Source organism: Grus americana, chromosome 1, assembly GCF_028858705.1.
Source record: "Grus americana isolate bGruAme1 chromosome 1, bGruAme1.mat, whole genome shotgun sequence".
NCBI lineage: Eukaryota > Metazoa > Chordata > Aves > Gruiformes > Gruidae > Grus > Grus americana.
Window position 1 is genome coordinate 5,237,584 of NC_072852.1, and position 12,353 is coordinate 5,249,936.

The window sequence follows — 12,353 nt, forward strand, 5'->3', positions numbered from 1 at the left end:
TGAGAGGGAGCCAGGGAAACTTAAACCAAGGCAGAACAGGGCTGCCAGCACCTGTCCCCAGAAATTTTAGCGTCAGGAGTGCTTGTACACAAAGGGGAAAAAAAATTAAAAGGGAAAAAAAAAAAAAAGAGAGACATAGAGCAAATTGACCACGAAGAGGATTTTAGGCACCATTTTCTCTCCGGTGCTGTCCAAGAAATTAAGAGGCGGGGATGCTCTAACGCGGGTCAGGAGCATCCCCCAGCCCCTCGGCGGGGTTTTGGGGGAGTGGGTTGAGCCGTTATCGGATTTGACCCACGCGGTGGTTCAGTCGTGATGAACTTTTGGACTGAGTTGTTATTGCTATGGGAATTCTCCCCCCCCCCGATCCATCCCTTAGAGGGGAATAAAGGGGGTTATTTGCCGCAGAAAATGTTTGAAATGCATCTTTTCCCTGCGCAGGTGAGGAGGCAGACACCGGCTGCTTCTTCCCTTCAAGAATTCAAACGAATACATTCAAATCCAGCAAAATATCAGCAGATCTTCCCCTCCTCAGGCACAGGAATATCAATAATTTCAGGTGAATTGCCCCCCGCCCCCCACTTTTCATTTTTTCAGCCAGAAACACAGAGCAACGTTCATTTGCATACAAAGCAACCCGCGGAGTTTCTCCAGTTTATGAGAAATGCCTTAAAAAAAAAAAAAAAAAAAAAAAAAGAGCCAGAGACACCGGGAAAGAGGGGACAGACTCCTAGCAGAAATCTTATCGATTTTTTGCTATGCATGTATTTATTTAGCAACGGGGCGGGGAGAATATTGAACATTATTGGCAGCGCTCGCTTTAAAAAAAAAAAGGGGGGGAAAGAGAGATGCAAATTGTGTTTTATCTTAACCCGGCTCCGTGCTTTATTCAATGTTTATGATGCATTATCTCCCCCTTAAATAAAAAATAAATCATGTAAAATTAGGATCTCGCAGCCACCGAGAGGAGAAGCTCCGGTCGATTTTCTTAATTTCAGTCTGAAAGTGACACACTAATTAAAGCGCCTCACACACATCCCCCCGCAACTTCTTTATTATTATTATCAGATTTACCTTATATTTTCCCAATTTAAAAAAAAAAATCTAAAAAAAGAAAAATCAGTTTCGCTGCCCCCAGGATAAAACTAAACTAAAATAAGGACCCTCTTTTTTTTTTTTTCCCCCAACGTTGCCCATCGCTTTCCGCCATCAGATTCATTGTGATGTATTAGATGCAATAAATTATCCCATGTAACAAAACATTGGGAGCTGAAAGGGTGATAATCTGGAAAGCAGAGATAAGGATTCATTATTCCGAATCATTATGAATCCAACGTTGCCTCTGACTTCTTTCTTAATCAGCTCCTCTGATCCTGGATATGTGAGCAGCACAGATAAGGAAAGAGTCATTTATAATTCTGTACCTCGTCTAATATTTTAAATAAAGTCAGAGGCAAGAAAACGCTATAAAACACAAGCAAGAGGCGGGCTCCGAATGAAATATCACTTCGATGTTGTTAGAGCCGCAGTAAGATTTAATTAAAATTCTCCACTTCCACGTGCTTTATATATTTTTATAAATATATTTTGCACCTTGGCTTTAATGGATAGGAATTTGCAAGTGGGGCTATTTGTTGGGGGTCTGGTTTTGACTTTATTTCCAAGTCTCTGATTTCGGTGAATGGAAGATGTGGGCGGAGGGGTGGGGGGGTGGGGGGGACTATTTTAATTTCCGAGGTTTCCCCCCAGCCCCGCTCTCCCTCCCCACCGTTCACACAAAGTCATTAGGTCGATCCTACCAATGTAGGAGGCTGCGTTTAATGGAAATCGTTTTAAAGCGAATATACTCTGCGCACACAAAGCACAGGATCAATGCCAAACAGGCTGATTTGGGGAGATCAAGAGGAGGGGTGCTTTCTCCCCCCCCCTCCTTGGAAAGGAAGATTGCAACGATGATATTAAAAAATAACCGATCTCAGACTGAGTTTTCATAGCCGGGGAGGGGGAAATTATTGATTATTGACAACTTTGCTGCGGGGTGGGAGCAGAGAAGGGTGGGTTTTCTCTCCAGAGCAGACAAGGCAGTTTAATTATAGCGAATAAAACATCCTTAACCTCCTTTCTGCAACCAGCGGAGCGGTTATCACTAACAATAACGTATGGATTATATTTATGGAGGGTCCGACTGCAAATCTTGGTTCAGGCGGAGCCGAAATCGATTGTGTGTGTATGTGTGTGTGTGTAGGTATTTATTTCGATGTATACGCGTCTAAATGTGTGCCAGGAGGAGAGCAAGAGGTGGGATTAGCCACACGCAGCTGGAGAATCACAGGCTCCCCTAGTGAGTTGGAAAACACAAGGAATTTTTTATTTCATTTATGTATTCTTCTATATGTATTTTTCCGTATATACTTTGTACATAGATTTCATATATATATATAGACCATATATATTCCACATGTATATACACACGAGATATGTATGCATGTATGTATTTATTTAAATGACCTCTGGCTACCTGACTATTGCTTTTAATGTATATTCGGACCTAAACTGCAGGCATCAAGGAAGGTCTGTGATATTTATGATAAACCCCGGGTGCCATTTAAAGCCTCATTAGTTATGTTTAACCTTTGAATCACCAGTCATCATAGCTGGAAATGAACTTCACTGTGAGGGGTGAATGCGGTGGGGAGGGGGGGAGGATGAGCGTGAGTGTGGATGCGCCTGCGCCTCTGCCCAAATTCCCTCTTCCCCCCCGCCAGCAAGCCCCATCCAGGGGAATAGAGACAATAGCGCAGGGACTCCATCTCCACGGGCTTCCCAAGCGGTTTTTGCAGGAGGATCCTTGATTTTTCGTTTCCCCACCTCGCCCCCACTTCCACGGTGTGCTCAGACATCCCAGATCCAGCTCCCTCCCCCTCCGTTTTTTTTTTTTTTTTTTTTCCCTGGGCAGTCTTGGAGGGATCCGGCAACATCGCCTTCCACGCTGATCTCGCCTCCCTCCCGTAGCACTATTTTGGGGGAGCAGAAATCGTAGCGAGCAGAAGATTTCCCAGGGAATTTCCCTACCCGGTGATGGGGAACACACACACCTACTGATTTTAGCTGTATTTTTTTTTTTTTCCTGCAAGGATTTAGCCTCTGTTCCTCCACTCGGCTCAGTGCAAACCACTCAAGCCTCGTGGCTTTAAAATACCAATTTTGGAAGCCTTTCCCTAGCAAAAGCCACATTTCTCGGTGAGGAGAGATGGGCTCAACCCGCCTCCCCCCCCGTTGTTGGGGTGCCCGAGCTGTTTCCATCCGTGTTTCGCGGCGGGAAGGCTCCCTTCACAGCTCTAATGAGCTTTAAGTTATTACCTTAATTGAATGTGTTTTCTAAAGATAGAATTGGGAGGCGATCACGTTACCTTTCACCTTACAAAGAGTCACTCTAGAAGCGGAGATAGCGAACTCCCAACGTCAGCAGAAAAAAAAACCCCAATATCCCTCCAGGAGTAGGAGTATATATATTTTTTTCCCTAAGTGATCAATTTTCGCCCCCGTTTCTGAAGCGCCAGTCGCGCCGAGACCCAGCGCCGCCGGGATGCGCGGGATCTCCGCCGGGTACCGCGGAGACGGGGCGGGGAGGGCGGGTCTGCATTCACACACACACACACAGAGCACGAGTGGGTGTCCCACTCATGGGGCCTGAGGACTGCTGCACGCACCTTGTTTAGCCCTGGGAATAAAGCATTTCTGGTTCATTCCCGTAGGAGCATTTCGCGTCAGTAGTGGATGTAGGGTTTGATGCTAAATAGCGGGGGGTGTTTTTCCCCACCCCTCCTCACTTTTTCCCCCTCCTCACTTCTTCTCCCATCCCGGGAAGGGGTTCCCCTCCCCGGTAGAACAGCGTGGCCGCTCCGGAACACGTTTTTCATGGCAAAGCCTTCCCCAGGCTGGTCCTCCGTGTCTTGTCTGGCTTTGCTGGCAGGACCCCCCCGCCCTGTGGGGGGGCTTTGCAAAAATAAGCAGCCACCCTTAACAGTAAAAACCAGCATCCCCAAACCCGAGGGAAGTTTTCTTGCGAGCAAATCTGGCGGTGGATCGGGGGAGTGGGGTGGGTGGAGTGTGTGCACGCTGGGCTGCCACACTAGGTTTTGGGCACTGGCACGAGTGGGGGGTTAAATGTGGAAAATCAGTCTGTCCCCCACCCCCGGTCCCTCCATCTCCTTCTCATCGGTGCAAGATTTGGGGCATGCCCCGGAGCCTGCGGCATGGCCACGGCCCGGCTCCCAGTCTTCTCTTCCGGCCCCACAGCAGATCGAGGGGGACTTTTATCTTCCCCCCTCCCACCCCAGCCCTCGAAATCCCCCAAGTCTTCACAAGGAGGGGGGAACGGGGAGCGGACAGGGGGCTGCAGCTCCCCCCCCCCAGCCCTCCCATTCGCTCCGCACGGAGATCGGCCCTGGGTTCAAGCCCGTCCAGCTCAGGGAGGACAGACAGCGGGGAGACAGACAGACTCCCCGGCTGGGACCGGCCCCCAAGGTCGGTGTCTCCCTGCCGCGGCCGGGAGCTTTCCTCATCCCGAAGGCGGGGGGGGGGGGGAGCACAGATACAGGGGGACAGTCCCCCCCGCTCTCGGAGTGCCAGGGGATGCGTGTGTTGTTTTTATATATATATATATATATATATATATATATTTTACTGTCCAGATCCCGGAGCCTTACAGAGACACATATTGGAAAGAAAAATAAAAATTAATAATAACTAAAAATAAATAAAATAAAGGAAAACAGGGTCAATAAAAGTCTCTCCCGAGGAGGAGGGGGGACAGAGGAGAAGAAACAGTCCCTGGTAGCTAATGTCACCGCTTTTCTTCGAAAGCTTTCGATGCAAGCGGAGCGAGCCCCGGTGTTATTTCTGTGATCATACGCTTAATTATTTTTTTTTCTCTCTGTCTCTCTCCCTCTTCCCAAGCGCTGTAGGCTCACGGCAGTGACAGTTGCTCCCGGGACGGGTTACATCACGCTCACACCTCTGCAAGCCCCAATACCTGGCGCGTCCCCCCCCCGGCCCTGCCCCTGTCGTGTGTGTGTCTTCCCCCCCCGCCTCCCCGCCCCATGTGATTCCCGGGATGGGTGTGTAAAGAAATGGCCCATCATATTTCTCTCACTCTTTCTCTGCCCTTTCCCAACCCGGAAGAGCTCTGATCTTCAGCCCAGCCCGGAGGAGGAGGAGGAGGAGGGCAAGGGTGGGCGTTTGGAGGATGCGGCTCCCCCAGGTTTTCCCCCTCGGTGGGAGCTTGCGACATGCCAGCAGCCGCCGCCGCGGCTCCGCTCCTCCCGCACTCCTGCCCTGAGAGCTCCAGCGGAGCGGGACAAAACAAAAAGCATCTGCCCAGGTCAGTGAATACTCCGATTTGTGTGTCTTGTATGTCTCGTCACCCTTCTCCTTTTTTCTTTTCCTTTTTTTTTTTAAATTTCTTCGCCTCCTTTTACTCCTTCTCCACGTGGAGGGAATTAGGATGGGGATCTCTGCTCAAAGGGCAGCAGCCGCCGGCTTGAAATTCAACCCGACACCCCCACCCCCCCTTATTGCTTCGGGTGTGTGTTTGAGGGGGAGTTGGGTTTTCCCGGTGACCTTGGGGAAAGGCACCCCCCCCTTCCCCCCCCCTTCCCCGGCCCGTGAGGGAGCCGAAATTTGGGAAGCGGGTGAGAAAAAGCGGTTTTACCCCTGGGTGTTAGGGGCAAAGGAGTGAGGTGGGGATGGTCGCGGCTGGGAGATGGGACACGGCACTGTCATATTCGGATGTGAAATACCAATCTCAGGACGGCAAAGGGATATATCTGTGTATGCGGGATCGGGGCCTTTCCGTGCCTGGCTTCGTACCTATGTGCATATACCTTTGTATATACAGATCCACATACGCGTATCACTTATATTTCTGTATAGAGCGATGTCCGTGTGCCGATGTCTGCTAGCGCGGCTGTGAGCAGCGGGACGTCTGCGTTTCTGTACTGTTCCCACGTATAATACTTACCGATATTGATTCGATTATGTTAGGTCGATCTGTGCTGTATAGTGCATAATATATACTACACATTTAGCATTCTATATCTTATGTTAAAATATATATAGTATATGATTATAACAAGCATACTCTGCTTCTAATAGGATCTAATTAGGGCGATCTTTCGCCTCTTTCCGCAGATATTCCTCCTTTTTTATATCGTGTAAATCCAAACCACAGCTACCTCAGCCGCGGAGGAGAGATGTGCCGTTAAGGCAGGCTGAGATGAGGAGGGAGATGGACCCCGCATCTTCCCCGCGGCTCCCGGCTCCCGGCCCCGCCGGGCAGCACTGCCCGCAGCGCCCGGGGAGATCCACGGGCCGGGCAGGGCCGTCCTGGGCTCCGGCAGGACTCGGTGCCCGAAGGACGAGAGCAGAGTTTCCCCTCTCTCCCGACACCCCTGGATTTAGGTCTCTCACCTCCTTCCCCTCTTTGTAGTCATTTTTTTCCTCCCTCCAGACTGGGAGGAGGGTATTTCAGGAGGGAGCCAGGATATGGCTCGGGCTGTCCAGAAATGAGCGTTAGCTGTCATTGAGCGTCTTCAAAACAGAAAGGGCAAAAAAAATCTATCTATCTACTATCTATCTATCTATCTATCCATATATCTATCCATCTATCTACCTGTCTGTCTATCCATCCATCCATCCATCCATCCATCCATCCCAGCTCCTCTTACGTTCACGGGCAGCGGGATCTGGGTGAAGGATTTTAATGCAACCGGATAATTAATAACCACCGGCCCTGCTTGTTTTCTCCATTATTTATGGGGCGCAGGTACGGAACAGGGGAGCCGGGGTCAGCGGCGCCGAGGACAGCGGCCACAGCGGGGGCTGCCCCGGCCGGCCAGACCCCCCGTCCCCTCTCCCCGGACACACCGGGACTGGCATCCCCGGCCACCGAGGCAGGCAGGGGGACAGAGAGGGTCTCGGCAGGCTGGTGATGGTGGAAAAGGAGAAATAGGCTGTCGGGAAGGAAGAGGGGGAGAGGGAAGTTCTTCCCCCCCCCCGGCACTTTGCTCCCGGCTGGGGCAAAGCGCTTCTTTCTCCCCGGGGATGGTTTTGGGTTTTTTGTTTTGGTTTGGTTTGGTTTTTGGTTTTGGCTTTTTTTTTTTTTTTTTCCTTTTCTACATTGCCGAGGGGGGTGTTTAAATTTCAAGGGGGGAAATAAGACGAGGAGGTGCTTCCCCGCAGGGGCAGGTAGAGAGCGGGATGCGCCGCGGGAGGTACCCAGCTGGGGGTTCGCTCACCCCCCCGGGATGCGGGCAGCATCTTAGGGGTGATGGGGACGACGACAGCATCTTAGGGGTGCCTATATGGGCACCTCAGGGGAATTTGGGGTGAGATAGTCCCCCCGTAGACTGAAAAGAAATAGTGCAGATTTTGCTTTCCCCCCCCAACACCCCCGATACTATCTGAATTTGGAAGCCTGGGACGTTAAATATGAGCCCCTCATTTACAAAGTGGGGTGTGCCACTGTGCGAGGTGGCCTTGTCGTGCCGGGTTACACCCGGGGTGGGGTGTCTGTGGACACGGGAGGTTTATTTTGGGGGGGCTGGGGGGTGCAGGGACAGCTCGAAACTAGCGGCAGCCGGACGCTTCCCGGAGCAAATCGCTCCGTTTTTAATCCCGGGAGGTCGGGATATGCCCCTTCGCCTCGCCAAGGAACTGGTGTTAATTCTGCCGCGTCTTCTTACGCCAACCGCCTGGCGATTTGTTGTTTCTGCTTTATCTAAGTCCCAGGGTAATTTCTGCTTTTGAAAAGGAAAAAGGGGAAAAAAAAGTCATTAAACCCGACGGCAGCTTCACCTTCTCCGTGGGGTGCGAGGAAAACGGCGCGGCTGGGGCTTCAAGCCTGCAAGATGCTTTCCCTTCACTTCAATCCGCCTTAAAATCTATCGCTCAAAATGGTCCTGGGCGATAAAGCAAAGCCGAGAAACACGAAATAAAACGACACCACCAACCCTTCATTTTCTGGGTTTTTTTGGTTTGGGGTTGTTGGGGTTTTTTTCAGTTAATGCGCATTTCCTTAACCTCATCTTAACTTGGAGTAGCTGTTCAGGCGGATTTCTAGTTTTTCTTCTCTCTCTCTTTTTTTTTTTTTTTTTTTTTTTTTCAATTGATCGAGTAGAAGCCTTTCCGGAGCGCTGCCCGACCGCCCCTACCCCAGCGCCGTGCGGGCGGGAGCGATGCCCGGTGCCGCGGCGGGGATCCGTGCGGCGGGTCGGAGAGCCTCTCCGTGCAGTTTGGAGAGGGGGAAAGAAAGGGGGAAAAGAACAAAAAAAATAAAGGGGAAAAAAAAAAGGGGGGGGGGAGCAGGAGAAGCCTTTTTCAAGCCACCCCTTTTCTGTTTGAGAAAAGGAACGGGGAGGGGGAAGGAAGAAGAGGGACTTACCGGGTTGAGCTTGAAACCGGGGCTGTGCTGCGGAGGAAGGAGGGAAGGAAAGAAGGAAGGAGGGAAGGAAGGAGGGAGGGAAGGGAGCTGGACTCTGCCTCCCATCCCGGAGCAGGACGGGGCACCCGCAGGGGTGACACGGCTCCCCACCTCCCCCTTCTCCGCTTTGCCCGGCTCTTCTCCGCGTCTCTGCCGCGTAGTTTGGGGAATGTGTTGGGGGGAGAGGTCGCCTCTGGGACTTGCGGAGCCGGTTTTTGATCTTTCTCAGACTTTTTTTTTTTTTTTTTTTTTTTTTACTCATGCAGTGTCCCGGGGCAGTCGCCCTCCTCTCAGCTTCAAAGGGGGGGTGGGGGGGGTGGGGGGAGGAGGGAAAATAAAAGTCCTAGTTTCTCTCCTCCCAGTTTTAATTCTTCGAATTTCTTTTCTTCGGCAAAGCAGGGTTTTCCCCCTCTCTTACCCCCCTCCACCAAATAGCATCATTTGCGCTGAAAAAAATTGTGTGTGTCTGGCGGGGGTGGTGGTGCACGAAGGGAGAAAAAAATTGGACCCGATGTAATCAGACATTGATTTGTTCTCTCTCTGAATTTGCATGGCTCGTCACTTCTTTGTGTGCGTGTGTTTATGTTTCCTCCCGATCTTCGCGAAGAGGAGATAAAAGAACTATTAGAAGAGAACGGAAATATATATGTGTATATATATATAAAAAAAAAAAGTAAAAAAAGAAAAACCACCCATGTGGCTGGTTTCGAAGCGGAGGGGAAGGTTCGCACGGGATGAGAAAGGGGAGAGGCACAAATGTCAGTCTAATGTCTCCGTCTCTCTTTCTTTTGGACTATTATTATTATTATTATTATTATTATTATTATTATTATTTTGCCAGCCCCTAGCCGGAGGGATGCTGATTATTGTTTTACTGATAAAGAGGGGGGGTGTGTGGCGTTGGGGGAACAGATCGTAATTCCTGCCTGATTCACGAAGGGGAAAAAAAAAAACCCAAACCCAAAAAAACCCCAAAATATTCCCTCTTCTCTCCACCTTTGTTTAACCCAAGATTATCTCAGCAGCGTTACCAGGGCCCAGCCATCTTCACACCGGGGGCTGGCAGGCTCCGTATCCCGGGAGGGGCTGCCCCGGCCGGCGGGCACGGCTGAGCGCGGTTCCCTCCCCCGGCCCAGCCAGGGACATGGCAAAGCCACTCACAACCCCGGGTCCCTCTGCCTCGGCAAGAGAGCAAGTTGCTGTATACAGGGGGGGAAAAAAAAAAAAAAATCTTCGGAGCTCTGCCCTGGGCCGTGTCCTCTCCATAACCCTCCGATCCGTCGCTCCCGGCTGTTTGTACAGCTTTACCTGTACTATTCTGGTACCCTGTAAAAAAACCCCAGCCCGGCAAACGTAACTTAATCCGCTTTCAGTCAATTGTCGTCTAAAAGGGGGCTAAAGGAGAGGGGGGAGATGCTGGGGGGGGTGTTCTGTCTGTCCCCGCCCCGAGGTGCCAGTCTCAGCGGTGGGCACCGGTGGGGACGGAGGCAGCGGGTGGCCCCGGGTCCCGGCACCAGGAAAATCTCCTCTATATCTATTGTAATAGGAAGACCTGGAGGAAAAAGGGCGGGGGGCAGCTTTAGTGCCCTTTGACCGCCTGTTTTTAAGGGAGGGGTAGGCTGGGTTAACAGCCCCATCTCCCCGAGTTTAGATTTGGGGTTTTGTTGTTGTTGTTGATTTTTTTTTAATTTCCCCCCTTTTGGGACTTTCAGTGACTTTTGTCAAAAGCGTTTCCTTCTGACCTTTTAACGCCAGAGCTAGCCCCATTTCTCCCCCCCCCCCCCCCCCCCAGACATCCCTCCCCTAGCTAGGAGGGATGCTGAAGCCTTGCTTCCCCCCCCCCCGCCAGAATTAACCCCCGAGCCCCCGAGCCTTATCTGACGGCTGGTGGCGAGCTTGGGGCTAATTGCTCCAACAATGGGCTCCTATTAACGCCGAGCTGTCACTGGAAACCCTGCTGGGGGCTGCCGGGGAGGGGGGCGAGGTGATGGATCTGCAGCCACAGCCTGGGAAAAGGACGGTCAAGGCCAGCGCTCCTCGCAAAACCCCTGGGGATCAGAGATTAATCGGGGGGGGGTGGGGGGTGGGGTGTGTGTGTGTGTGATGATGGGTTTGCTGTCTTTTTTTTTTTCTTCCTCCCTCCTTTTTCTTTCTTTTTTTTTTTTTTTTTTTTTTTTGAGGAGGGTGTTTTAGCCCTCCCCACCATGGTTTCCCTGCGGCTGGGAAGGGGATAGTAAAATCGTGGTTATAGAGGCCGGGGGAAAATGCAGGGAAGGACTGAGAAAACTTGATTTGAAGGAGGGTGTCCTTCTCCCGAAACGGGGGCTGTGGCTGCGAGGGGGAGGCGGCACGCAGGGTCCCGCTGTGCCACCGCCTGTCTCCCCCCCAGCCCCGTCGGGACAGGATGGGGCCCTCAGAGCTGTTGCCATTTCTCCCCCCACGCCACTGATCAGACTTGGTGTAGCTGTTGATTGTTTAATTTTATTTTTTTTTACTTTAGTCATTTTATTTTACATTAAACATAGTGATTTTATTTTGCATTAAACATTCCATGCCCTCCAAACAGCTGAAGGAAAACGGTTTCCCCCTGTCCCCGGAGAGGGGGAAAGGCACGTTTTCTCGATAGCTTAGCAATTTTGTGACCTCTAGACGGAAATTCCCCTCCCGTGATCCCATGGCTGTAGGTCCCAGGGCTGTAACTGCGGGGGGGGGGGGTGTTGGGAATCTCAGCTCACCTGCCCAAAGAGCCCAGCTGGGCACTAAAGACACCCCCTCACCCAGATGTTAAAAGAAATTTATTTTTAAAGTGACTTTTTGCAAGTGCAGGACACCACCCTCGCCCGCAGGGTCTGGGGAAATTTGGGGAGCGGGGATAAAGGGATAAATTCCCGGGAGCCACTTCGGCATCACGTCTATAAAACGCTTGCGGCGGGGGGGGGGGGGGTGGGAAAATTTGTGCTCTTCCTTGCAAATGCTTCGCAAACGACGTTCCCCTCTTTACTGTCCTCTTCCTCTCAAAGAAATACCCCCCCAAGGAGGAGGGGTGGGCAAGAGACGCCCCCCCCCCCGGTGCTGGGTCACCCAGCTGCCCCCCCCCCATACCGCCGTAGGGCCGCCCGTTGCTGAGGGAGCCGGAGGGGCATCCTGGCAAGCGGATCAGAAGGGATCGCGCTGACTCCCCCCCTTTTCCCTCCCAGTGCACCTCAAAAACTGGGGTCGGGAAAGGAGGGGGCAATCTGCAAAAAAAACCCCCAAAAACTGCAGGCAAAGCGGCTCCTGTCTAGTTAGGGGGGGGAGAGGAAACACGAGCTTTCCCGGAGACAGTTAAAACCCCTAGCTCGGGGAGGGCCATGAGCATCCTCCACCCCCCCCCCAGCCCCCCCTGCGACAGCCCCCTCCTTTCCCCGTCCTCCTAATGGGCTGCCGGGAGCGGTGCCCGGCTCCCCCCGGGCGGCGGGGCTCGGCGCTCGGTCCCGCCGGCGTCGGCGAGGCTGGACAGCGAGGGGCAGCGCCGAGCCCGGCCCCGCTGCAGCCTTTCCCGGTCACCCGGTCAGTCCTGGGGGGAACCGGACCTGCCACCCCCATACGGACTTGTCCGTACCCCCCCCCCCCGCCCCGTCGGCGCTTCCAACCCGGCACGTTTCCCAGGTGTGTGTCCCCCCCCATCCCCCGACTCGGCTGTACTGACCCCAAAGCACGGCTGGTTCCCCGGCTTCTATATCTGCCCGACTACTTTTTTCTTTTAATTATTGTTATTAAATAAAATAAACATATATATGCGCATTCCCACCGAGAAGCATGAAACCTCAGCGGTGCTTCTCTGTCCCCACGCCCAACGGCGGATGGGCCGCACCGGGGGCTTAACACCGGG

The 12,353-nt window shown here is 52.3% G+C and overlaps 1 protein-coding gene across 3 annotated transcripts in view; it reads left to right on the forward strand.

The window, feature by feature from the left end:
- The first annotated feature begins 5,267 nt into the window (after nucleotides 1-5,267).
- Nucleotides 5,268-12,353, forward strand: part of GATA3 (GATA binding protein 3) — a 29,845-nt gene continuing 22,759 nt past the window's right edge. For 2 of the 3 annotated variants that reach the window (XM_054807345.1, XM_054807372.1), the window contains exon 1: nucleotides 5,268-5,383. The gene's annotated coding sequence lies outside the window, so the exon portion shown is untranslated. Of the gene's footprint in view, nucleotides 5,384-12,000; nucleotides 12,131-12,353 lie in introns of those variants that run through there. The other variant, XM_054807355.1, reaches the window with a different exon arrangement.